Below are 27,710 nucleotides of genomic sequence, written 5' to 3'. Positions count from 1 at the left end.
AAACACTGCTTGTAGCCCTTCTAGGGGCATCTGGTTGGCCCAGGAGTGAAACAGGACGTTGGACTAAATGGACCAGTGATCTGATCCTGCAGGGCTCTTCCACTGAGACACAGCCCTTCTCTAAAACATGAAACTGCCTTATACTGAATCGGACCCTCGGTCCATCAAAATCAGTATTGTCTACTCAGACCGGCAGCGGCTCTCCAGGGTCTGAGGCAGAGGTCTTTCGCATCACCTACCTGCCTGGTCCCTTTAACTCAGTGGTTCCCAACCTTTTTTTGACCAGGGACCACTAGGACGTTTTTGTTCGGTGCAGGGACCCCAAGGTTCAAAATAAAAATTCTGAGAATTTGAAAATAAACTTTAATCATAACTGTTAGTTAAATATTAAACTTAGAATAACATTTGAATATATATTTTTATAATAGAGAACTTTTAATTGAAAATATTAATTTATTATGGGTTTATAACTTTGTTTCGCGGACCTTAATTTAGTTCTCGCGGACCCCTGGGGGTCCACGGACCCCTGGTTGGGAACCAGTGCTTTAACTGGAGATGCCGGGGACTGAACCTGGGACCTTCTGCATGCCAAGCAGAGGTTCTGCCACTGAGCCACGGCCCCTCCCAGTCCTCTCTGCTGCCAAACCAGCCCCTGTCAAAATTCTCCCTGACCAATTCTTGTCCTGCTTTCCTCTCGTAGGATCCCAGATTCCTCTACAGCCTCCCCGCGAGTCCCCTCCTGTACCTTCCTCTTTGGCACACCCGCTCTCGGTTTGTGGTGCAGCGGCCCCAGTGTGCGTAGGTTGATGTCTGGAGGGGGTGCCGGTCCCAAGGCAGCCGGTCGGCCGCCGTCCTGCCCGCTCAGGGTCTGACTCACCCTGGCCTTGACTTTAGCTTGGCAGACACCCACACCAATAAAACCAAAGCATTCATCGCGTTCCCCTCTGCTGGCCCGTGACTTCCTTTTGTCCAGGAAGAGCCTGGTGGGTTATTTCTCGAGCAAGGACAGGGAAGTCGAGTGCCGGAGAGGGAGTGAGTCACCTCTAAGAGTTCAGGGCCACCCGGTCAGGCGCTTGGGTTTGAGGGACTGGAGGCAGAATGTTTGGGGCAGGGATTGGGGTGCGGGGCTACCGGATCACTGACCAGAACTGACATTAAATTAATGGGAAACCGGCGAAGCACAAAATTCTTGGCTGGTGCCCAGCTTAAGAAATCTTACATGATTGATTGAGTGGCACTGAATCTATTAAATCTATGTATGTGGATATGATAACGCTGTGTTTTTAGACAGCGCGTGCTTCTCCTATAGCAGGCTTCTTCTCAGAAGAGGCATTCCCTCCTGTGTGTGAGGGAGGGGGGAAGGCCTTGTCCAAGGTTTTGCTAGAAGAGGCATTCCCTCCTGGGTATGAGGAAGGGGAAATCCATCAACCAAGGTGGTGTTAGAAAAGAAGAAGAGTTGGTTTTTATATGCGGGCTTTCTCTACCACTTAAAGAAGAATCAAACAGGCTTACAATCACCTTCCCTTCCTCTCCCCACAACAGACACCCTGTGAGGTAGGTGGGGCTGAGAGAGTAACTAGCCCAAGGTCACCCAGCTAGCTTAATGTGTAGGAGTGGGGAGACCAACCAGGTTCACCAGATTAGCCTCTGCCGCTCATGTGGAGGAATGGGGAGCCAAACTCGGTTCTCAACATCCACTGCTCCAAACCACCACTCTTAACCACCACACCATGCTGGCTCTCCCTCCTGTGTGTGAGGGAAAGGGGAAGGCCTTCTCCAGGGTGGTGTTAGAAGAAACATCCCCTCCCATGCATGAGGGAAAGAAGAGGGCCTTGTGGTACCTGCCAAGCACAGATTTTCATGCCAGTTTGTGTTAAAGAGATAAAAACCTAAGGAAAGCCCTGCTGGATCAGACCCAGGCCCATCAAGTCCAGCAGTCTGTTCACACGGTGGCCAACCAGGTGCCTCCAGGAAGCCCACAAACAAGACGACTGCAGCAGCACCATCCTGCCTGTGGTCCACAGCACCTAATATAACAGGCATGTTCATCTAATCCTGGAGAGAACGGGTATGCTTCATGACTAGTATCCATTTTGACAAGTAGCCATGGATAGCCCTCTCCTCCATGAACATGTCCACTCCCCTCTTAAAGCCTTCCAAGTTGGCAGCCATCCCCACATCCTGGGTGTTAATTTGGGGACCACAACTGAGTCCACTGAACAAGCGTCTATCGCAGCCCTACCGAATCCTAAACAATCTCCGTCCAGTTTGAAAAGAAGCCTGCCGATCCTCCTAGCATCTCGGCCCTTCCGACTCTGAAGTAAAACGCTCCCCCAAGGGTGGATTCTGCACGGTTCTGCTGAGTGTGCGAGGGCGCGTCCGCTGGTCCCGCAGGCTGCTGTCTGGCACGAGGCGGTTTTCCCGCATGGCAGGTCTGGGTGTGATGCGGCTGCAGCTGCCAGGAGCTGACTTGCATAGTCGTGGGTGATGTCAGCCCTCCACGGCTGGGAGGCGCAAAAGAGAGACTCGGGAGGTGAGAAGGTTGGAATCTGGACAGACCTGGGTGGAAACCTCTAATACAGGGATGTCAAACGTACGGCCCGTGGGCCGGATCTGGCCCCTTAAGAGCTGTTATACGGCCCACAAGCCAGTCGAGGAAGCCACACACACCCCAGTTCCAATCTGGGCTGGCGAGGCAGGGCCCGGCCTGACCGAGTGACATTTACGTCATATCTGACCGTTGTAACAAATGAGTTCGACACCTCTGCTCTAACCTGTTACCCTTGGCAGCCGCTCACCAGGGTCTCAGGTAGAGAAAGGTCTTTCACATCACCTACTTGCCTGGTCCCTTTAACTGGAGATGCTGGGGATTGAACCTGGGACGTTTTGCATGCTAGGCAGATGCTCTACCACTGAACCATTCCCTTTCCCCTAAAGCAGCACTTCATACATGAACGCACATGAATCTGCCTTATACTGAATCAGACCCTTGGTCCACCAAGGTCAGTATTGTCTACTCAGACTGACAGCAGCTCAGCAGGGTCTCAGATAGAGAAAGGTCTTTCACATCACCTGTTACCTGGCGTTTTTACCTGGAGATGCCGGGAATTGAACCTGAAAATTTTCTGCATGCAAAGCTGAGGCTCTTCCGCTCAGCCATGGCCCCTACCCAAGATGGGTGGAACTCAGTAGGGCTTTGTATGCTCTGCGTAGAAGAAGGGTTGGTTTTTATATGCTGACTTTCTCTACCACTTAAGGGAGAATCAAACCAGCTTACAATCACCTTCCCTTCCCCTCCCCACAACAGACACCCTGTGAGGTAGGTGAGAGAGCGCTAAGAGAGCTGTGACTAGCCCCAGGTCACTCAGTTGGTTCACCAGATTAGCGTCCGCCGCTCATGTGGAGGAGACAGGAATTAAACCTCCTGCATGGTGGGGGGAGGGTTGGGGTCACTGGGGATGTGGGTGGGAGGTAGTTGTTAGTTTCCTGCATTGCACGGGGGTTGGACTAGATGACCCTGGTGATCCCTTCCAACTCTATGATTCTAAACCTGGTTCTCCAGAGTCCACCACTCCAAACCATGGATGCTCGTTTTTTAGAAGAAGAGTTGGTTTTTATAAGCTGACTTTCTCTACCACTTAAGGGAGAATCAAACCAGCCTACAACCACCTTCCCCTCCCCACAACAGACACCTGTCTGTGATGTAGGTGGGGCTGAGAGAGTGTGACTAGCCCAAGGTCACCCAGATGGCTTCATGCGGAGGAGTGGGGAATTGAACCCGGTTCTCTAGATCAGAACCCTCTTCAGCCACCCCCATGGGAATAAAGCAGGTGTAGCTTTGACCCTTGTGATCGGCAGATAGCGTTCAGCCTCCGGATCAGCCAGGCCTGGTCTGCCCTGCCTGTTGCCCCCTCGGTCTGAGCTCTGCTTTCCCGCTGGCTCCATGCTGCAGGGTGGAGACTCTTCAGTGCTGCCTGCCCGTTGACCCAGCACTGCCCTGCCTGACAGAAACTGTACTTGGGAGCAGGATTCAGCCTCTGGTTAATCTCTGTCTCTCTTCTATTTAATGTTTTAAAATGAAAATCAAGTGTCTAGTCCTCAAGGCTGCGTGTTGAGACTTGAAAGCGTAGGTTGACACATGAAGCTGCCTTATAGTGAATCAGACCCTCGGTCCATCAAAGTCAATATTGTCTACTCAGTCTGGCAGTGGCTCTCCAGGGTCTCGGGCAGGGGGTCTTTCACTTGCCTGGAGATGCCGGGGATTGAACCTGGGACCTTCTGCATGCCAAGCAGATGTTCTGCCACTAAGCCAAGGCCACACCCTTCAGGTGGACCTGAAAACTGCTCAGAAAGGTGTCAGTGCGGGGGGCAGGATTTCCCTGCCTGGCTCATTTAGCAGTGTAAGGGACCTGTAAGTGGAATGAGCTTCCTCAGGAGGTGGTGGGCACTCCTTTGGAGGTGTTTAAGCAGAGCCTTGATGGCCATCTATCCCTGACCAGGATGGCCCAGACTAGCCTGATCTCGTCAGATCTCTGAAGCTAAGCAGGGCCGTTCCTGGTGAGTACTTGGATGGGAGAACACCGAGGAATACCAGAGTCACTATGCAAAGGAAGGCAATGGCAACCCACCTCTGTACATCTCTTGCCTTAAAGACCCTAGGCTTTTTCCTCCAGGCCAGATTGGCCAGGGATCCTGGAGGTTTTTTGCCTTTCTCTGGGCATAGAGCAGGGGTCACTGGGGGAGTCAGGGAGGAGGTGAATTTCCTGAATTGTGCAGGGGGTTGGACTAGATGACCGTGGAGATACCTTCCAGCTCTATGTTTCTGTAGTTTTGCAAATGTATTTATGGCTGCTCCATTCATCATTTTGATAAGATTTACTTCCCAGTAACTATCTGGCTGTAAATGTGCATACTTTACCCGGGAGAACTGAGCCTTTTTTTAGGATAGGATGTGGCTTTCCTATTTGGAGTGGAATTCTGTGGAACTCCCTGCCCCAGGATGTGGTGATGGCTGCCAACCTGGAAGGCTTTAAGAGGGGAGTGGACATATTCATGGAGGAGAGGGGTATTTATGGGTACTAGTAAAAAATGGATACTGGTCACGATGCATACCTATTCTCTCCAGGATCAGAGGAGCAGGCCTAATATATCAGGTGCTGTGGAGCACAGGCAGGATAAATGCTGCTGCAGTTTTCTTGTTTGTGGGCTTCCCGGAGGCACCTGGTTGGCCGCTGCAGTTGAAGAGATAGATTAGAGTCCAGCAGCACCTTAGAGACCAACTAGATTTTTTGGGTATGAGCTTTCCAGAATCAAAGCTCCCTTCATCGGATACAGATCTGAAGAGAGATTTTACCCCGACAATCTGGTTGGTCTTTGCGGTGCTCCTGGACTCGAAGCCAGCTGCTCAGCTGCAAGATTAACTGTGCCAGAAAGAAGATTTTTCAGGTGGTGTAGCCTTTATCGAAAACACAGCAACTATGAAGGTGATATTTTTTTCCATCTCTTTGAAAAGCTTTCCTGCCTCGGTCATGAGTGGGGGTCAAGACAAAGGTGGGTATGCAAATATTTTAAATAATAGAAATGAATCTCAGGATCATAGAATCACAGAGTTGGAAAGGACCACCAAGGTCATCTAGTCCAACCCCCTGCACAATGCAGGAAATTCACAACTACCTCCTTTATGTTGTCTGCTGGAATGTTTGGCAGAAGAGTGACAAGCCACAAGCACAGACAGCTTTAAAGGGGAATTAGACAGATTCATGGAGTATAGGTCTAGTGGTTACTAGCCACGGTGACTTAAGAGAGCCTCCACAGAGGCAGTCAGCCTCTGAATACCAGCACCAGGAGGCGACACAAGGGGAAAGCCACAGCCTCTACACCCTGCTGTTGGACCTCCAGTGGAAAACGGGTTGGCCACTGTGTGAGACAGGATGCTGGACTAGATGGACCTCTGGTCTGATCCAGCAGGGCTCTTCTCACGTTCTTGTGTTCTTAAAAGGAAAAGCGTCTTGGCACAGTGCACAATTCATCTGTGGAACTCACTGCCACAGGCTATTGTGATGGCTGGCTGGTTAATTTAGTTTTCAAAGGCAGTCTGATTTAAAAACAAGCAAACCTGAAGGATGGATATAGTAGCTCTGTTAATCTAAATTGCAACCTGCCAAGTTCAGAAATGGCAAACCTCTGTCTACAGGGCAGTGAGGCTTAACCATTGGGATTTTCCCATCATGCCTTGCTTCTGAGCACTGGGGATTTCAAATGTTCATACATTCACACGGTTTGAGGAACCAATGAGCAAGGGGTTGGTTTCGATGGTATTTGGTCCTGTTTCTCCCCAGCCAGAGCATCAGAGGACGGGTCGGGGGGGGGGGGCGGTTTGTGCAAATTCTGGAGGTGGATCCATCTTCTCACCTTGCCTGGAAGAATGCAGATCTCATCTTGTTTTTCTTTCCAGGTTTTGCTTGGCTGGCTTCTCCCTGACTCTCTCCGTTATGACCGTGTGCCTCGGCCAAGGAAGTGAAAAGGTGAGTCACCATGCAATAATGGACTTACTCATGAACTGGCTGAGGAAAGCCAGAGTGGATCTGCACTATGCATTTGCCCATGAAGCGCTCTCTTCATCCAGCTTCTTCGCTTCATCTAGTCCCGGTAATTCCCCAAGTGTGTGCCATGAGGCATTATTCAATACTTAACGGTGTCTGGGAGTTCAAACTATTTATTTGCTTAATTTGCAGTCCGCCTTTCTGTGTGAGACTCAAGGCAGAATACCCAGCGGATGCTGCTTGTTGTGCCTCTGTATGAGTCACTGCTCTCTCCAGCCTGGGGGTAGGTAATTCTGTGAGGGGGGTAGGTCATTCTGCTGTGTCTCTGCACTGGATCATTCACTTGATTCAGAGATGCAGCAGAATTACTTGTCCTCAGAGGAGGCTGCTTACGGTAACTCTGCATGAGTTATTGATGTGGACTTGCCTCCTTCTGGTCAGCTTGCACTGGGGGCGAATCATTCCCAGTCAGTCACTTCTGATGCAAAGTCACAGTAGAATTAAGTTACCTGTTTATTATGCCCTGGGAAAATAGTTGACAGCTGCATTTTCTGTAGCGAGGCCAACTCTAGGTTGGGAAACTCCTGGAGATTTGGGGTGTTGCTGAGGAGGTTTGGGGACGGGTGGGACTTTCGTCGGTATAATGTCACGTGGTCCCTCCTTCAGAGCTGCCCTTTTCTCCAGAGGAACTGGTCTCTGTAGTCTGGAAACCAGTTGTAATACCAGGAGATCTCCAGGCCCCACTTGGGGAGGGACTAGTGTTCTGTGTTCATACACACCATTTTTATGGGATTATAGTATGTACTAGTGAATTATTTGGCCATTGTTGCTGTGTTCTTTTCTTTATTTACCCACCTGGAGTTTGGCAACTCTAACTGTGTATCCAAAAAAAGAAGTCTATGGCCCAAATTGTGGGCCTCTCCCACCCCCTACCTGATGCTCTGCCTGGTGTCTGACTTTATAGCATTCCAGTGCAGAGAGAAAAAACATTTTAAATTCTCTCCAGCGTTTGCAAACTCTTCATTTGGCAGAGGAAAGGGCTCGACTGGTGATTTCTGGGTTGTACAGAAACGCGGCTGCTCTTTTGAAGTCTGAACGCCTATTTTGTTGGCTGCGTTTGGAAGATAGCGATCAAATGTTTGAGCGTGATGCTCCTGTTTTAAGCTTGGGGGTTTTGAGTCTGTGGGGTTTAAGGCTGGTTTTCTTGGGTTGGTCCTTGTGGATTTGCTCTGCTAACAGTAGCAGTTTCCTCTGTTGCAAGAGGGGCTGTATCGGCATTCACTTCGCCTTCAGGTGTCGGGGTAAGCGCCGCCGTCAGTGACACGGATCCACGGGATTCTTTTCCAGTTCTGCGATTGCCACTTGTGTTTAAGTGGAAGCTCCTTTTTTTTAAGGGCGAGTGCAGTTTGTAAACAAAAATAAATTCCTTTCAGACGCTTGTGCTGATTCTGAATAATTCATAAGAACATAAGAAAGGCCACGCTGGATCAGACCCAGGCCCATCAAGTCCAGCAGTCTGTTCACACAGCGGCCAACCAGGTGCCTCTAGGAAGCCACAAACAAGACGACTGCAGCAGCATTTATCCTGCCTGTGATCCACAGTGCCTAATATCGTAGGCATCCTCCTCTGATAGAGAATAGCTAGGCAACATGACTAGTATCCATTTTGACTAGTGGCCATGGATAGCCCTCTCCTCCATAAGAACATAAGAAAGGCCACACTGGATCAGACCCAGGCCCATCAAGTCCAGCAGTCTGTTCACACAGTGGCCGACCAGATGCCTCCAGGAAACCCACAGACAAGGCGAATGCCGCATCACCGTCCTGCCTGTGTTCCACAGTACCTTTTCATTCATTCATTCATTCATAGACCTTTATTGGCATAAAAATTATTACAATTGTTACAAAAAGGGATCATAAAAACATAAAATCAGTGAAATAAAACAAAGAACAATATAATCAAATATCAGAGCTTGTAAGTTTTTGCACTTTCATCACATCCACTAGAAAATTGGCAACACCCTCAGTGATCTCAGGTACTGTACCTAATATAATAGGCAGTCTCCTCTGATCCTGGAGAGAATCGGCATGCATCATGACTAGTATCCATTTTGACTAGTAGCCAAGGATAGCCCTCCCCTCCATGAACATGTCCACTCCCCTCTTCAAGCCTTCCAAGTTGGCAGCCATCACCACATTTTGGAGCAGGGAGTTCCACCGTTTAACCCCGCGTTGTGTGAAGAAATGTTTCCTTTCCTCTGTTTTGAATCTCTCGCCCTCCAGCTTCAGCATACGACCCTGCGTTCTAGTGTTATGAGAGAGGGAGAAAAGCTTCTCCCTGTCCACTTTCTCCAAACCATGCATCATTTTATAGACCTCTATCATGTCTATCTGCTTGGCTAGCCAAGAGCGATCACACCACCACGCTTCTGCAGAGCATCTTGACCCCCCAGGGATAATTTGAGTGAGGTTCTAATAGCACAAGTTCTTCTGAATGCCCGGGCAGGTTGAAATAACACTTTCAGTCATGTGCCGAGTTCATCTTCCTTTCTCTCTGGCGCACACGCACCTCAAAGAAAGCGTAGCCAAGGCTGTCAACGTAACGAGATAATTATCTCGTATCCTATTAAGAATCCTGCGCCAATTAGCTTGCTCGAAAATTATTTTCTCCAGCTACGCTGCCACTGAAACGTCCAAAGGATCTACTCAGATAAGACCCACCAAAAGGCCAGCTCCTTCGGCAAAAGGACAGTATTTATAAGGGAGTCCTCTGCTTAACCTTCTGACAGCAAACTAGGCAGAAACTTTCAGCGAGTCAGTGATCTTTTATTGAAGAAAGACACAATAAAGATCTTTTATTGAAGAAATAGTTTTACTAGGGGAGAGGATAAGAAATAGAGACAAGCACAAATTAACCCTAAAAGTACGATAAAGCTGTATGCAAGGAAAATCAAATCTCCTAACTTTTTTTCAAGGGTGACCAAATATAATAGCTTTACAGCAAATCAGATTTTAAGTAACTATCCCAGAAGGCTTTAGAAAGCTTCGTAAGACCAGTAGACACACAGAAGTCTCACCTGCATCCTTATGACAATCCCCTCATGGAAGCAGTTCTCTTTTTAGAGACAGTGACAGTGGCAACTTAGATAAATCTTTATAGAAACATAGAGCTTGAAGGGATCCTCAAGGCTCATCTAGTCTGACCCTTTGCACAATGCAGGAAATTCACTGCTACCTTCCCTCCCCCCTGACTCCCCCAGTGACCCCTGCTCTATGCCCAGAGGAAGGTAAAAAAACCTCCAGGATCCCTGGCCAATCTGGCCTGGAGGAAAATTCCTTCCTGACCCCAAAGTGGCAATCGGCATTACCCTGGACGTATAAGAAAGGGCCACAAGAGCCACGCATTGATGCAACCCTTCCTGCCCTCCCTCTCATGATCTGCCTAAGTTCACAGAATCAGCATTGCTGACAGATGGCCATCTAGCCTCTGCTTAAAAACCTCCAGGGAAGGAGAACACACCACCTCCCGAGGAAGCCTGTTCCACTGAGGAACCGCTCTGACTGTTAGAAAATTCTTCCTTATGTTTAGCAGGAAACTCTTTTGATTCATTTTCAATCTGTTGCTTCTGGTCGACCTTCTGAGTCAACAGAAAACTACCCTGCACCATCTCTATATGACAGCCCCTCAAATACTCGAACTTTATTATGTGAATATCTTGAATAACTTTATCATGTGAAGGTTTTACAGATAACACGATTGGTTCTCAGAAAATAATTATGACATCATGCACGGTGGCGCTGAGATAGATCTGATAATCCTCATTAGCTGCTCAAGCAAGATGAAAAAGGTTATATTTAGCACTTACTGGTAGTTAAAGACTAATAATTCTAGCTCTTTCTTCAGCAACATTTAATTGGCTGTCATAGATAAAAGAACTCCTGTACTTTTGCTAACTGCCGGTGAACTTTCACAGAGGTTATGAGGAATACATGAGAACGCATGTGTTCAGCATGTATATCAGAGATACGTGACATGAGTACTCTAAAAAGAAAATGAGGACGTGTGTTACACCTGCTTCTGCAATATTTGGTTAGCTTCTGCTCCAAGGAGGGGAACGACATATCCATCTTGGTCCCCAGAAATCCTTCTTTGGAGCCTGCAGGGTTATCGTGTATTTCTTACACATTTTTTAAACTACAGTCATAAGTTCTAGGAACGTTTTTAAAAATTAAACAGTGAAAATGGAAGACTTCAGTATCCTAAATTCTTTAGGAGAGCCAGCGTGGCGTAGTGGTGAAGAGAGGTGATTTGGAGCGGTGGACTCTAATCTGGAGAACTGGGTTTAATTCCCCACTCCTCAACACGAAGCCAGCCATGGGCTAGTCACAGCTCTCTCAGAACTCTCTCAGCCCCACGTAGCTCACAGGGTGTCTGTTGTGGAGAGGGGAAGGGCAGGAGATTGTAAGCCAGTTTGATTCTTCCTTAAGTGGTGGAGAAAGTCAGCATATAAAAGCCAGCTCTTCCTCTTCTTCCTCCTCCTCTTCTTCTTCCTCTTCTTCCTCTTGGGATTCTTTTGGTGTCGAACATTTGCCCTGCCCATAGGCAAGTCAATTTTGACCACTCCTTCTCCCGCATGTCCATGTTTCTTGCTGAGTTTTCCAGAAGGAGGCAGAGGGAGGTATTGGTATTTAAAGGTTGTTCTCCTGAGTCAGCTATTAGGTAGTTGGAAGAGACGCTTGTCTGTCCAGTTCTCCTGGGGCGTGTTAGCTCAGAACTGGGCTGAGACCAGCCTATCTAGCACTGGCCCACCAAACAGCTGGGATTAATTTTTGAGATGTTTTGTTTATTGGGCTGGGGAACCCCAAAAGGCGGAAAATCAGCTGTTGTCTCCAGGAAGGCCCTTCTGATATTAAATTGCCTGCGGAAGAACTGAGGAATTACTAGAACTGCCAACCTCCAGGTTGGGCCTGGAGATCTCCTGGAATTTCAGCTGGCATGGATGCTTTGGAGCCTGGACTCCAACCACAAATCTCCAGGTCATTAACTCATAGGGTTGCCATAGGTTCATAGAATCATAGAGCTGGAAGGGACCACCAGGGTCATCTAGTCCAACCCCCTGCACAATGCAGGACATTCACAACTACCTCCCCCCCACACCCCAGTGACCCATACTCCATGCCCAGAAGATGGCAAAAAAAACCCCTAAACCCTTCAGTTGGAAGTGACTTCACTGCACATAATACACGCGCGTGCACACACACATATACATACACCCAGCCCCAGGTTCTCCACCGTGGTGTAGTGGTTAAGAGCGGTGGTTTGGAGCGGTGGACTCTGATCTGGAGAACCGGGTCTGATTCCCCACTCCTCCACATGAGCGGTGGACGCTAATCTGGTGAAACGGGTTGGTTTCCCCACTCCTACGCATGAAGCCAGCTGGGTGACCTTGGGCTAGTCACACTCTCTCAGCCCCACCTACCTCCCAGGGTGACTGTTGTGGGGAGGGGAAGGGAAGGTGATTGTACGCTGGTTTGATTCTGCCTTAAGTGGTAGAGAAATTTGGCTTATAAAAACCAACTCTTCTTCTTCTTCTATCTTCTCCCTCTCCCTGCATCAGGCTCACCTCTCTTCCTCCCCCCTCATCAGGTTTGCCTCCCCCTCCCTCCCCCCTGCCCCATGGATGCCTGGGCTTGCCCCCACAGTTGATAATCACTCCAGACATTCATATCACGTGTGACTGTAGGATTTGGATGTTTTGTTAAAGGTAGGCTGTAAGTTTCATTCGTAAGGGTGCCTTTAACAGTCAAAGAAGCTCTGCAGTCTGCTTTACCAGGCTGATACCTGCATACACATTCTGTATGGGAGACCAGTACAGCCCAGTATAAGCACAACAAGCAGGCACTCCAACTAGAGGGCTTTACAATTTGAAATCTACCCTACACGCAAGCCTGGGCTGGTGTATGGTTGTCTGCATATGTTGTGATATTTGTAAATATTTGTGTATGCATTATATGGGCTTAATTTGACCACCGGTGGTCGAAATGCATCTGGCGTGTGGTATAGATCTGTCAACCTTTTAAGATGCCATTGTGCCATGTTTTATCATTTTTAATGTTTGTAATCCTTATATAGTGCCTTAAAATAAAATATATTTCTGTATTGTTATTTTATCTTTTCCACCCAACCTTGGGTACCCAGTTTCTCGTTTTTTAAGGTTGGGTTCCTCCCCCCTTTTTCCTGTTTTGAGAATAGGGATGCATCATGACTAGTATCCATTCTGACTGGTAGCCATGGATAGCCCTCTCCTCCATGAACATGCCCACTCCCCTCTTAAAAGCCTTCCAAGTTGGCAGCCATCACCACATCATGGGGCAGGGAGTTCCACAGTTTCACTATGCATTGTGTGAAAAAATACTTCCTTTTATCTGTTTTGAATCTCTCACCCTCCAGCTTCAGCAGATGACCCCGTGTTGTAGTATTATGGGAGAGGGAGAAAAGCTTCTCCCTGACCCCTCTCTCCAAACCATGCATAATTTTATAGACCTCTATCATGTCTCCCCTTAACTGCCTTCTTTCCAAGCTAAACAGCCCTAAGCATTTTAACCGCTCCTCGTAGGGCAGTTGCTGTAGCCCCCTGATCATTTTGGTAGCTCTACGTCGGGGGTCCCCAACTTTTTTGAGCCTGCAGGCACCTTTGAAAATCTGACACAGGATGTGGAGAACAGCCAGAAAATGTTTGCCGTGGGAGCCAGAGCCAACCACAAAAATGTCAGGGAGTGAGGTTATGCAAAACTCCAGGAGTAACTCTTCAGCATTTAAGGCAGAAGCCCTGCTCGACACTTTTTAAAAGGAACATACTGTTTAAAAATATTTTCTTGCTAATGCACAAATTACCTTCAGTCATGCGGTGCTGCGGTGGTAGCTGTCGCCAAAGCATTGTTTTTAAAAATCCGCACAGCCAGTCAGATCTCCAGTGGGCAATCGTAAGCCTTTCTGGGCAAAAGCTCCATCTGTCCCTGCCCACTTTATAAAAATACTTGACGGGGGACCCCGGCGTGGTGTAGTGGTTAAGAACAGTGGTTTGGCGTGGTGGACTCTGATCTGGGTTCGATTCCCCACTCCTCCTCATGAATCGTAGAATAGAATCATAGAGTTGGAAGGGACCACCAGGGTCATCTAGTCCAACCCCCTGCAAAATGCAGGAAATTCACAACTACCTCCCCCCACAATACCCCCAGCTGGCTTCATGTGAGAGAGCTGTGACTAGCCCAAGGTCACCCAGCTGGCTTCATGTGGAGGGGTGGGGAAACAAATCCAGATTTTCTAACAGTTACAGCGGTTCCTTGGTGGAACAGGCTTCCTTGGTGGCGGGCTCTCCTTCCCTGGAGGTTTCTAAGCAGAGGCTAGATGGCCATCTGTCAGCAATGCTGATTCTATGACCTTAGGCAGATGATGAGAGGGAGGGCATCTTGGCCATCTTCTGGGCATGGAGTAGGGGTCACTGGGGGTGTGGGGGGGAAGGTAGTTGTGAATTTCCTGCATTGTGCAGGGGGTTGGGCTAGATGACCCTGGTGGTCCCAGCTCTATAATTCTAAGCCTGTTCCACTGAGGAACCGCTGTAACAAGTCCTTCCTAATCCAGGTTCCCTTTGCGCAGGGGCCTGGGGCCATTGTTATCTCCTCGGGTGGCACTATCTTTTCCTCCAGCGAACTCCAAGAGCCTGCCAAGCGTCTGGGCTGTTCAGCCGGCCCCTTCATTTTATTAATAATTTCCTTTTTTGGCTGAAAAATGTGCCCTTTCTGGACCTCTTCTCCTTCTCCATGGTGACATCACTGCCCGAGGAGGGAGCAAAACAGCTGTCTGGCCATGTGGGGCATTTCTTTGGTCACCAGCTGGGAAACGTCGAACGACACCCACCCAACTGCACGGGGGAAGGAGGTGTAGGAGGGGAACTTCTTTGCCTAAGATGGATGAGGGGAACTTCTTTGCAACCAAGAAAGAGCTGGGTTAATATTGCCGTTGCGCAGCATGCGGGGTGCCCAGGGGTGCCATGGCATCAGCTGGCACCTGTCCCCGTTTTAAGGAAGTGGGTGGGGTCAGTTGGGGCTCTTGCCCAGCATGGCTACTGATTGATCACTGGAGATCTGGGTGGACTAAAATAACATCGTTTCATTTGCAGCTGCCGCCACAGTGCTGGTTTTATTCTCCGCAACCCCTCTTTCCCAGTGTATTATTAAAATTACCAGCGTGGTGTAGTGGTTAAGAGCGGTGGTTTGGAGCGGTGGACTCTGATCTGGAGAACCGGGTTTGATTCCCCACTCCTCCACGTCAGCGGCGGAGGCTAATCTGGTGAACCGGGTTGGTTTCCCACATGAAGCCAGCTGGGTGACCCTGGGCTACTCACAGCTCTCTTAGAGCTCTCTCAGTCCCGACCACCTCACAGGGTGTCTGTTGTGGGGAGGGGAAGGGATGATGATTGTAAGCCGGTTTGATTCTTCCTTAAGTGGTAGAGAAAGTCGGCCTATAAAAACCAACTCTTCTTCTTCATCATCATCATCATCTTCTTCATCATCATCTTCTTCTGTAGTTGGACTACAGAATTATTAAAATTACCCTGTAGTTGGGCTTCCTCCGTGTGTATTATCGTGGGTAACACAACATATTCAACCAATACATAACGGTGTGCACGGCTCTACCTCCTCCTGCAGCCATTTTGTGATTGGCTCCGCCTCCTGTGGCAGCCATTTTGTGGTTGCATCCACCACCTTGCATGAGAATTCCAATGGTGCCTACAGCCTCAAAAAGGTTGTGAACCCCTGGAGAAGGGCCCCTGATGTGTAGGTGCCAAAGAAGATGAGGAAGGGACGGAAGAAGCCGGGGTTCAACAACAAGACGGCTGTGTGTCATTTAGGATCGTGGTGCTCCTGGAGCTTACAATCTCTTTCCCTTCCACTCTACCCATCTGAGTAGATGGTGCCAACTTTGATGGCCCCGTGGTCTGAGTCAGTATCTCACGGCTTCATGTGTTCATGTAATTAGTGCTCACTTGCTCCTTCTTGAATACATAAACACATTAAGCTGCCTTCTACTGAATCAGACCCTCGGTCCATCGAAGTCAGTGTTGTCTACTCAGACCGGCAGCGGCTCTCCAGGGTCTCAGGCAGAGGTCTTTCCCATCACCTACTTGCCTTTAACTGGAGATGCCGGGGATTGAACCTGGGACCTTCTGCATGAGCACATGAAGCTGCCTCTTACTGAATCAGACCCTCCTTGGTCCATCAAAGCCAGTATTCTCTACTCAGACCGGCAGCAGCTCTCCAGGGTCTCAGGCAGGGGTCTTTCCCATCACCTACTTGCCTTTAACTGGAGATGCCGGGGATTGAACCTGGGACCTTCTGCATGAGCACATGAAGCTGCCTCATACTGAATCAGACCCTCCTTGGTCCATCAAAGCCAGTATTCTCTACTCAGACCGGCAGCAGCTCTCCAGGGTCTCAGGCAGGGGTCTTTCACATCACCCACTTGCCTAGTCCCTTTAACTGGAGTTGCTGGGGACTGAACCTGGGACCTTCTGCAGGCCAAGCAGAGGCTCTGCCACTGAGCCACGGCCCTTCCCCTCAAGCAGAGGCTCAGCATCACTGCTTGAGCATAAACAGGCATTACAAACAAAGAAACCGACCCTGGGAAAGGCTGCCCCCGAAACTCTTACTGCTCAGGGAAGCGTGAAGCAGGATATTGGCAGAGCTGATGAGTTGCCTTTTCGACAGGGGCGGCGGCTCTCACCACGCTCCTTCAAAGAGCAGCTGTGTGGATCGGGAGAATGACACGGTCTTTTGCCCACCGTTGCACATGCCCAGAGATCCCTGAGGTTAGAACGGGGAACCTCCATGTCTGTGAGCTGATGCTTGCTCTGAACCTCTAGGGCCTGCAAACGGACGTTTGCTGAGGCTATGGTGGCCTCCCAGGCCCCAGAGGGGCTTCACCTCTCCAGGAAATTCTTTGGGTCCCCTCAGTCTGCCAGGGGTAGAAAAGCTTCCCGGTTCCATGCATGCCGTGCTGTGCCTGGGTAGCCATTGTGACTGTGCTTTCTGGCTTTTGCCTGTGCTGGGGGGAGAGTTCATTTCTCCGTCTGCCCTCCCGTCTGGACCTTCAGGATCCGTGCCTCCTGCTTCTAACCCCACAGTCTCAATAGTCTCCCTTTGGCCCTACCCCACAACACACATTTGAGAAGAGTACTCCGTTTTTATTGGAGTGCTCCCTGTTTTTATTGGAGTGCTCCCTGTTTTTATTGGAGTGCTCCCTGTTTTTATTGGAGTGCTCCCTGTTTTTATTGGAGTGCTCCCTGTTTTTATTGGAGTGCTCCCTGTTTTTATTGGAGTGCTCCCTGTCTGCAGAGTTCGGAAGAGGCTTCTGCAGGGAAGTAAAAGGGCCTGGTAAGATTGAGCAGGACCAGGTTGCAATTTGGAAGAAGGTGCAGAGTGACAAAAACACTGTAGGCAGTAGTAGCAGCATGAGGGTACGATCATGGAACAACCTCCCCAGAGAGGTGCCCTTGGCCCCCTCACTTTCGATCTTTAGGAGGCGGCTGAGGATTGTTTTATTTAAGACTGCATGTGACTGATTTTTTAATATATTGGGAGTCCTGATTGAGATTTTAAATTGTGGTATTTGATATATTTTTATCATTGTTTTATTTATGCCTTGCAAGGTAGAAATAAATAAATATTTTAAATGGATAGAATAAATGTTTGCACCCAAAGAGGTGTATCCAGATGGATAGTGGTTGCAGCTAACATCTTCCAGAGAGCCAGCATGGTGTAGTGGTTAAGAGCGGTGGTTTGGAGTGGTGGACTCTGATCTGGAGAACCAGGTTTGATTCCCCAGTCCTCTACATGAGTGGTGGAGGCTAATCTGGAGAACCGGGTTTGTTTCCCCACCCCTCCACACGAAGCCAGCCGGGTGACCTTGGGCTAGTCACAGCTCTGTTAGAGCTCTCTCAGCCCCACCTACCTCACAGGGTGTCCGTTGTGGGGAGGGGGAAGGTGGTTGTAAGCGGATTTGAGTCTCCCTTAAGTGGTAAAGAAAGTCGGCATATAAAGTTCTTGTAGGTTATCCGGGTTGTGTAACCGTGGTCTTGGAATTTTCTTTCCTGACGTTTCGCCAGCAGCTGTGGCAGGCATCTTCAGAGTAGTAACACTGAAGGACTACTCTGAAGTGTTACTCCTCTGAAGATGCCTGCCACAGCTGCTGGCGAAACGTCAGGAAAGAAAATTCCAAGACCATGGTTACACAACCCGGATAACCTACAAGAACCAATGAACTCTGACCGTGAAAGCCTTCGACAATATTCGGCATATAAAAACCAACTCTTCTTCTTCTTCTTCCTGTTCTCTCACAGGTCCCCCAGCGGCAGTCTCGGCAGGTCTCCCAAGACGATGGCCCGGGGAGCAGAACGCCGGGGGTCTGGAGCGTGTGGGGCTCGTGGTCGTCTTGCTCTCAGCCCTGCGGCCTCGGGGTCTTGGAAAGGACTCGATCCTGCCAGTCTCCTTACCAACGGGTGCCCTGGGCCGGGAGGACGGAGCCGGTGCCCCACCCTGCCTTCCCTCAACAACCGCCGTACCAAGAGGAGCGGGCGGCCAGCCCTTATCCGGCCAGACCGCCCTACCCACTCCACACAGACAGGAACGCCAGGCCTGCCCTGCCTCTCCACAGCGGTGGTTCGGTGCTGCCTCTGCACAGCCAGCTCCAGCCGCCGGCTTCCCCCTACAGTCCTCAGAGTCGGTACACCCGGCATGAGGCCCTCCCCGTGGAGGAGGGCCCCCTGACCCAATTGCAGGATGCCGTCGCCGGCCTCAGGGAGGACCCTGTCCCCTCCCGTGAGGCGGTTCAACGCCTCAGGCCTCAGGGGAACCAGCTGGGCAGGGGGAAACTGCCCAGCCGTGCCTCCTCTCAAAGGGTACCGCACTGGGATCTCCCCGGTACGGAGAAGACGCCCGCCAGACATGGCGCCTCGGCTGGGAATCCTCTCCGCGAGTCTGTCCCCTTGTTCAAGCCCCTGAGGCGGGATGGCCTTGAGAGAGGTCTCGGCCCCGACGGGCCCCGTGACGGCAACCAAGCCGACCACGGCCGATCCCCGACTCAGGAGTCTGTGGGCTCGAGGAGGTGAGATTTGGGGTGCTGACCGGCAGGGCCGGGAACATCTGTTGAGGTGGGATCGGGAGCCCCGAGTGGGTGGAACCAGGGGGTCACTTGCTGTCCCCAAAGGAAAAATCTGAGTAGGGTGTAATTTGGGGCTGAAACAGCCGTAGGAGAGGCCTGACATGGGTGCTTTCCTGTGGACATATTGTGTGTGCGCTTTGTCACGTACCCTGGGTAATAATCATGATAATAGAATCATAGAATCATATCATAGAATCATAGAGTTGGAAGGGACCACCAGGGCCATCAAATCCAACCCCCTGCACAATGCAGGAAATTCACAACTACCTCCCCCCCCCACACCCTTAGTGACCAGAAGATGGCCAAGATGCCCTTCTTAAAAACTTCCAGGGAAGGAGAGCTCACCACCTCCCGAGGAAGCCTGTTCCACTGAGGAACCGCTCTAACTGTTAGAAAGTTCTTCCTAATGTCTCGACGGAAACTCTTTTGATTTAATTTCCTCCCGTTGGTTCTGGTCTGACCTTCTTGGGCAACAGAAAACAACTCGGCACCCTCCTCTCTATGACAGCCCTTCAAGTACTTGAACATGGTTATCATATCCCCTCTCAGTCTTCTCCTCTTCAGGCTAAACATATCCAGCTCCTTCAACCTTTCCTCATAGGACTTGGTCTCTAGACCCCTCACCATCTTGGTTGCCCTCCTCTGGACACGTTCCAGCTTGTCTACATCTTTCTTAAATTGTGGTGTCCAAAACTGAACACAGTACTCTAGTTGAGGTCTAACCAGAGCGGAGTAAAGCGATACCATCACTTCGCATGATCTGGACAGTATACTTCTGTTGATGCAGCCCAAGACTGCATTTGCCTTCTAAGTTACCGCATCACACTGCTGACTCATGTTCAGTGTTTGGTCTACTAAGACCCCATAATCCTTTTCACACACACTACTGCTCAAACAAGTCTCCCCCATCCTATAATTATGCATTTGATTTTTCCTACCTAAATGCAGAACTTTACAGAACTTTACAATATAACTGGTTTGAGTGGATCTCGAACCCAGGCCTCCCAAATGTTGTGTCCATAAGACTTATTGATTGATTGATTAAAAAAGAGCAAGAGTCCATAGAACCTTAAAGGCTATGAAAATTCCTGGTAGGGTCTGAGCTTTCGTGAGCCACAGCTCACTTCTTCAGTTTAAAGACAACAAAATTTCTGGTAGGGCATGAAATTTTGTGAATCACCGCTCACTATATCTGAAGAAGTGAGCTGTGGCTCACGAAAACTCATACCCTAGCAGGAATTTTGCTAGTCTTTAAGGTGCTACTGGACTGATAGAGTTGGAAGGGACCTCCAGGGTCATCTAGTCTAACCCCCTGCTCAATGCAGGGAATTCATAACTACCTGTCCCCCACACCCCCAGTGACCCCTACTCCATGCCCAGAAGATGCCCTCCCTCTCATGATCTGCCTAAGATAATAGAATCAGCATTGCTGACAGATGGCCATCTAGCCTCAGCTTAAAAACCTCCAGGGAAGGAGAGCTTACCACCTCCCGAGAAAGCCTGTTACACTGAGGAACCACTCTGACTGTTAGAAAGTTCTTCCTAATGTCTAGACCAGGGGTGGGGAACCTTTTTTACGCCAAGGGACATTTGGATTTTTATAACATCACTCGCGGGCCATACAAAATTATCAACTTAAAAATTGTCTGACTAAGCCCCAAGCAGGTAGCTGCCCCAGATGACCCCCACGGTGCGGGCAAGCAGGCAGAGTAGTACAGAGGGAATACGTTTCTCCACGGCCCAGGTGGGAAAGGGTTAACACAGTTTCTTGGGCGGTCCTAGTAGCTCCCTAGCTAATGACTCTTCTGCAAGGGGGAAAGAAGCTTCCTCTTCTTGGCAAAACAAACTCACATCCACCTTGAATAGAGGCTATTCCTGTCCGCGGAGGGGGCGGATCACCAGTCTTAGATCCTTCTGAGCTAGAGATCTGCCAGGACCCACAAAGGGCCAGACCAAATGATTTCGCGGGCCTTAAATGGCCCCCGGGCCTGACGCACCCCACCCCTGGTCTAGACGGAAATTCTTTTCATTTAATCTTGCTCTTTTGTACTGCCACGGATAGACTAACACGGCTACCCATTGTGATTGATCGATTGATTTCCGTTATTTATACCCTGCCTTTCTCTCCGATGGGAACCATAAGAGGCATACATTGTTCTCCTCTCCTCCATTTATCCTTACCACAACCCTGTGAGGTAGGCTAGGCTGAGAGTGTGTGACTGGCCCGAGGTAACCCAGCAAGCTTCCATGGCAGAATGGGGATTCGAACCCGGGTTTCCAGATTCTGGTCCGACACATTAACCACCACACCTGCTGGCTGTCGCGTTGGCGGATTCTGATAGGCTGCCTTTATCTCAAGTGCTCCGCCCATTGCTGTACCTGATAGAGGTGGGACTGTGTTCGAGAGGTGCATAGCTTTCCCCAGTAAACAGCAGCCGTGTTAAGGTTAGGAAGAAATGCCAGGAAAAAAAGTCAGGGTACCACTAAAACGGTATTCCTTATGCCTTTCAGGTCTCGAGTTCGAGAATCGATCAAGCCGGGTAAGTATGGCTATGGGAAAGTGCCGTTTGCCTTGCCCCTTCACACAGACACGGCGTCGTCGGAGGGGGCTGCCCCCCGCTTTAAGAGGCACCACAGGGACCCAGTGGGCGAACCCCCACCCCCTCCGCCACCGCCTCCTCTCCCCCGGGCCAAGAAGCAGAAACGCAAAGCCAGCCGGTCTTCTTCCCGCGAGGAGCCTGCCAGTTGGGAGAAGGAACTGCCGGCGTCCGGAGCCGACCCTCGCCCTGTTCCCAAACCGAAGAAGCTTCCAGAAGCAGAAAGCCCTGCTAAGGTTGAGGGGCAGGCTGGCCCTCCGGCAAGGAGCGGTTTGGGGCCCGAAGCGCGACACAGCCACCCGGACGGGAGTGGCTATGCCCCCTATCCAGGAGTCCTGGGGTCAGAGTCTCACCCCATGGACCCCGGCGTGGCCACAGCAAGGGAAAGCAGACCCACCGAGGAAGGGAAGCCCCACGAGAAAGCCCCGAAGCAGGCAGGGACCTCTCCACAGTCCCACGATGGCGCTCAGTACCAAGGCCTTCCCGCGGTACCTGTGGGGGGACCTCAGCAGCGACAACAGCAGCATCCCCCCATTTTCTCTGCAAGCAATTCCCCCCATATCGTGCCCCAAGAGGACCGGCTCTCTGGGAAGTCCATCGAGATCCCAGCTGGAAAGGAAGGTGCAGGAGATCCCAGCATTTGGGCAGGACATGTGGGGCCTCCCCCCTCTCCTGCCAGCAATCACCCCCCTCCAGCACGGGGGGATTTGCACCCGGCGCACCAAGTCCTGAGGAATAACAGCGCCGCTCCAGAGTGGAAAGGACAAAGTCACAAAGCCACGCCAGGGCCTCCTCACCGTCCCCATAGCAGCTCCGTGGACCTGCGGGCCAGAGCAGGGAACGCTAACCACGCGCCCCACGGGCAAGCCAGGTCCCGGAGCCAGCGGCAGAACGAGCGCCGAACGGGCGGCCGTGGTTCCAGGCCACCCCACAGCCTCTACGTAGACCGGCCCGTGGCACCGCGCCCGGTCGAACCGGACATTTGGTTGCTGCACCGGGGCGGCCCCGTTCAGTTCCACGCCAGGGGCCAAGGACCGTGGACCGGCCCGCAGCCGGGAGCCGAAGGGTCGCAGTGGAACCTGTACTCTCCGGGAACAGAAACCTTCCACTGCGAGGGAGAAAGCAAGCAGCTCAAGGCCTGCCGACAAGAGGTGAGCCCTGTACCGTTTGTTTGTTTATTTAGAATTTTATTTTATTATATGAAATGGGGGGGGTACAAAAGGAAAACAGGGGAGGGGGGAAGTATATATATCCAGTATGTAATTTTCACACAAAAATAATAATAGTAAAAAATACTCTAATGCAAAACAGGCATTCAAAATCTTCATCATTTGGGCTAATAATATGGATAACACTAAATAATGAATGTTTTCAAACACTGATTGATATGTTAACGAACCTAGTAGTTTTTTTGTAAATAAAATTGAGGTTATATTATTATATGTCAGATTAAGACCTAGTTTTTACTAATCTATGTATATGTAAAACGGTTTCCATCTCTTGTTATACGGCTCAAGGGTGGTATCACTGATAGTTAGGGTTGCCAGGTCCCTCTTTGCCACCGGCGGGAGATTTTTGCAGCAGAGCCCGAGGAGGGCGGGGTTTGGGGAGGGACGTCAATGCCGTAGAGTCCAATGGCCAAAGCGGCCATTTTCTCCAGGTGAACTGATCTCTATTGGCTGGAGATCAGTTGTAACAGGAGCAGGAGATCTCCAACTAGTGCCTGGAGGTTGGCAACCCTATGCCCTCCTCAGGTTCTGCCCTAAAAATATCCCAAGTATTTCCCAACCCGGAGATGGCATCCCTTGCTTCGGGTGCGATCCCTCCTCGTTTTTCAAACGCCCAACACGTTTTCAGCAGTCTTGTGAGCGATAGCCTTGACTTTTTGTGTTTTTGGACATCATCTTCACTTCCCCCCCCCCCAAAAAAAAGATGCTGAACTTGTGCTTTGGGTTGGGAAGAAGAATAGCTGGAATCGAGGAATTCCTGCTGTAAACATTACGTTGCTGTAACTGCTGCTCCGCAGGGGATTCTTCTGGACTTTGGCCAGGAGCAGATGGGCCCTTCCGCGCTCCAGGAAAGTCCGCTGCGGGGCGCGGCCCTCACGGGCTCCCGGTGGCCAGGAGCAGCCCCGGCCGAGTCCCGGCTGTGCCGAGGCTGTCGCAGGGGCCGCTTGGCTCGGGACCACCACCGAGCGGGTCAGAGCCGTGTGGCTGCGGGTCCCCCGAGACCGACCCTATCGCCAAGCTAAGACAAACCGCCTTTGCAAAGAGCGCAAAAGGAAAAGCCAGCGGCCTCCGTTGCTTCTGCAGCTGTCCAAAATTTACGGCCGGTTCTGAAACCTTCTCCATTCATAGGTTCTTGTGGGCTATCCGGGCTGTGTGACCGTGGTCTTGGTCTTTTCTTTCCTGATGTTTCGCCAGCTGGCGAAAGGAAAAAGGAAAAGCCAGCGGCCTCCGTTGCTTCTGCAGCTGTACAAAATTTACGGCCGGTTCTGAAACCTTCTCCATTCATAGGTTCTTGTGGGCTCTCCGGGCTGTGTGACCGTGGTCTTGGTCTTTTCTTTCCTGACGTTTCGCCAGCGGCGAAACGTCAGGAAAGAAAAGACCAAGACCACGGTCACACAGCCCGGACAGCCCACAAGAACCTATGAACCCCGACCGTGAAAGCCTTCGACACTACTTCTCCATTCAGTTCTGTCCAGTGGCCGGTGTCGTGTGCCAAATATCCATGAAACAAAGCCTTTAGTTCAGTCGTGCTGTTATATTTATCAACACCGAAGATGGGGAAATAAAGGCTGAACTCCTTCCAGGGGTAAGAAGAGTTTCTTGGCAAATTGGTCCTGAGAACGAGAGCGAGTTGAGAAAGGGTCCCGTTTCGGAAAGTTTGGGAACTGTTGTCCTGCAGGAAAGGGGAGGGGGTGCATGGAGAGGACTGGGCCTGGCTCAGTGGATCGCTGTCCTGACCTCGTTTGCAGCCGGTCACCCTATGGGTAAAGTGGCCAACCTCCAGGTTGTGGCTGGAGATCTCCTGCTATTGCGACTGATCTCCAGTCGACAAAGATCAGTTCACCTGGAAGAAGAAGAAGAGTTGGTTTTTATATGCCGACTTTCTCCGCCACTTAAGGGAGACTCAAACCAGCTTACAGACACCCTGGGAGGTAGGCGGGGCTGAGAGAGTGTGACTAGCCCAAGGTCACCCAGTTGGCTACATGAGCAGGAGTGGGGAAACCAGCCCGGTTCACCAGATTAGTCTCCGCCGCTCATGTGGAGGAGTGGGGAATCAAACCTGGTTCTCCAGATTAAAGACCACCGCTCCACACCACAGCTTTTAACCACTACACCGTGCTGGAGAAAATGGCTGCTTTGGAAAGTGGATTTTATGGCATTATACCCCATTATATGGCAAGTCCCTCCTCTCCCCAAATCCCGCCCTCCTCAGGATCCATCCCCAAAATCTCCAGGTATTTTCCAGCCCATAGCTGGCAACCCTATCCTGTGGGATCCTGGCCTAAGCTTGGAGAAACGAGGTGGTTGTGGCTTGGCCAATCTGGGGTTGTGTGTTTGGCTACTGTAAGTTGCTGGAGACCCAGAATAGTTTTAAGAGGAGGTGTAAATGGTTTTGGAGAGGCTTCCTTTCCCGAAATCTACACAGGAATTTTCCTTTTTTGTCCCACCATTGCCCAAACAGGTTCAGCAGGTTTTGGAAACAATGTGAAAACCTGCCAAGTTACTCTGCTAGCACATCCCCCCTTTCAAGCCCCTGTTTAATCCCTTGGAAAATCCTTCTTTGATCTGCAACTTCAGGTGACCTCTCTGGACCTCTCGTTTTCCCTGCAGACAATCCCCCCTTTGTTCTCAGCCCTTTGAAGTGGACACCAGATAAGCCCTTGATTGAATTTCCTGCTTGCATTGGAGATTAATTTCCTAAAGGCCCTTTTCATTAGTGGGGAGGGGACAGATTGGTCCTCCCCCCCAGTTTCCTTCTTCCAAAGACGGTTTAATTAGTTGTCTAGATTCGGGTCTGGTGGCACCTTAGAGACCAACAAGGTTTTGGGGGAGCTTTCCAAAGTCTGCCTGTTCTACTACTGACCAATACGGCTACCCCCTAAAACTAATTAATTTTCTGTTGGAGCATCATGCTCTTGTGATACGTCCACCCAGCAAACTTAAATGCTTTTGAAAGTGTTTTAAGTTTTGTTTCCCCCCCCTTATCCATTGACCTTGGGCTGGTCTCTGTTTCTCAGGCCGGCCTACCTTGCATGGTTGTTGTGAAGATACCATGGGGGGGGCAGTCTTCAGAGGTTGCGTGGCATATACAGAGGCTATGAAACTAGGGACGGATGCTCATTTTTTACTTGTTGATCCTGTCTTAGATCCCCCACACAGACAGCTGGTTTTGTTCTGCTTTGCTTGCTGCTAGTTGGCTTAATATAGAATCATAGAGTTGGAAGGGTCACAGAGGCCATCTAGTCCAACCCCCTGCTCAATGCAGAATCAGCCTAGAGCATCCCTGACAAGTTTTTCCAGCCTCTGGTTAAAGACTGCCAGTGAGGGAGAGCTCACCACCTCCCTAGCCAGCGTGGTGTAGTGGTTAAGAGTAGTGGTTAGGAGTGTTGGACTCTAATCTAGAGAGCCAGGTTGGTTTCCCCACTCCTACACATGAAGCCAGCTGGGTGACCATGGGCTGGTCACAGTTATCTTCGAGCTCTCTCAGCCTCACCTACCTCACAAAGTGTCTGTTGTGGGGAGAGGAAGGAAAGGCATTTGTAAGCCAGTTTAATTCTTCCTTAAGTGGTAGAGTGAGTCGGCATATAAAAACCAATTCTTCTCCTTCTCCTTCTTCTCCTCCTCCTTCTCCTCCTCCTCCTCTTCCTCCTCCACTGTCAAACAACTCTTACTGTAAAAAGGTTTTCCTGATATCCAGCCGGTACCTTTCCGCCCACAATTTAAACCCTTTATTGGGAGTCCTATCCTCTTCTGCCAACAGGAACAGCTCCCTGCCCTCCTCTAAGAAAGATCTTCAAATCCTTCAAGAGAGCAATTGTGTCCCCCCTCAACCTCCTCTTCTCCAGACTAAACATTCCCAAGTCCCTCAGCCTTTCATCGTAGGGCTGGTTCTCCAGGCCCCTGATCGTCCTTGTCGCTCTCCTCTGCACCCGCTCCGTTCTGTCCACATCCTTTTTGAAGTGAGGCCTCCAGAACTGCACACAATACTCATCGTAGGGCTTATGAAGGTGGCAATGGGGTAGCTGAGACTCCAGGCCCCACCTGGAGGTTGGTAACCATATTGAGCACTAAGGGGGGTACATTGTGCAGCCTGCCCTGTGACACCGTGCGTACACCGAGGAACATCTTGATCTTTTCAGGACAGTTTTATTGCTGTTAAATACCACACGTCTAGCAGAAGAACAAACTTCTGGTACTGTCAGTATAGGACAGACCATTACAGGGCGACCCCCAAATGTTTGTAGAATGTGGGCAGGGCCAGACGGGGCTTTTGCCTAGCAAGACTTCTGGTTGTAGATTTAATTGGCTGTACCGTTTTTTAACGTTTCTTTGGCACCAGCCGCCAGCACTGCACAAAGAAAGAATCATAGAATCATAGAGTTGGAAGTGACCACCAGGGTCATCTAGTCCAACCCCCTGCACAATGCAGGGAATTCACAACTCCCTCCCTCCTTACATCCCAAGTGACCCTCTACTCCATGCCCAAAAGATGGCAAAAACGCCTCCAGGATCCCTAACCAAATTGGCCTGGAGGAAAATTCCTTCCTGACCCCAAAGTGGCGATCGGCATTACCCTGTGCATGTAAGAAAGGGCCACGAAAGCCAAACACTGATGCCACCCTTCCTGCCCTCCCTCTCATGATCTGCCCATTGTCACTGAATCAACATTGCTGAGAGATGGCCATCTAGCCTCTGCTTAAAGACCTCCAGGGAAGGAGAGCTCACCACCTCCCAAGGAAGCCTGTTCCACTGAGGAACCGCTCTAACTGTTAGAAAATTCTTCCTGATGTCTACACAGAAACCCTTTTGATTTAATTTCAACCCGTTGGTTCTGGTCTGACCTTCTGGAGCAACACAAAACAACTCAGCACCCTCTTGTCTATGACAGCCCTCCAAGTACCTAAAGATGGTTCTCATATCACCTCTCAGTCATCTCCTCTCCAGGCTAAATATACAGAACACCTTCAACCTTTCCTTATACTACTTGAACACATGAACACATGGAGATGCCTTCTACTGAATCAGACCCTGGGTCCATCAAAGTCAGTATTGTCTACCCAGACCGGCAGCGGCTCTCCAGGGTCTCAGGCAGAGAAGGTCTTTCACATCACCTCCTTGCCTG

General features: G+C 50.3%; 1 protein-coding gene across 1 annotated transcript in view; it reads left to right on the top strand.

The window, feature by feature from the left end:
• Positions 1-22,410: 22,410 nt before the first annotated feature.
• Positions 22,411-27,710, top strand: part of ADAMTSL4 (ADAMTS like 4) — a 30,948-nt gene continuing 25,648 nt past the window's right edge. The window contains exon 1 of the mRNA XM_056852906.1: positions 22,411-22,510. The gene's annotated coding sequence lies outside the window, so the exon portion shown is untranslated. The remainder of the gene's footprint in view (positions 22,511-27,710) is intronic.

Source organism: Euleptes europaea, chromosome 7 (genome assembly GCF_029931775.1).
Source record: "Euleptes europaea isolate rEulEur1 chromosome 7, rEulEur1.hap1, whole genome shotgun sequence".
Classification (NCBI taxonomy): Eukaryota; Metazoa; Chordata; class Lepidosauria; order Squamata; family Sphaerodactylidae; genus Euleptes; species Euleptes europaea.
The sequence above is the reverse complement of the archived record's forward strand: the minus strand, read 5'-3'. Positions and strand labels throughout refer to the sequence as shown.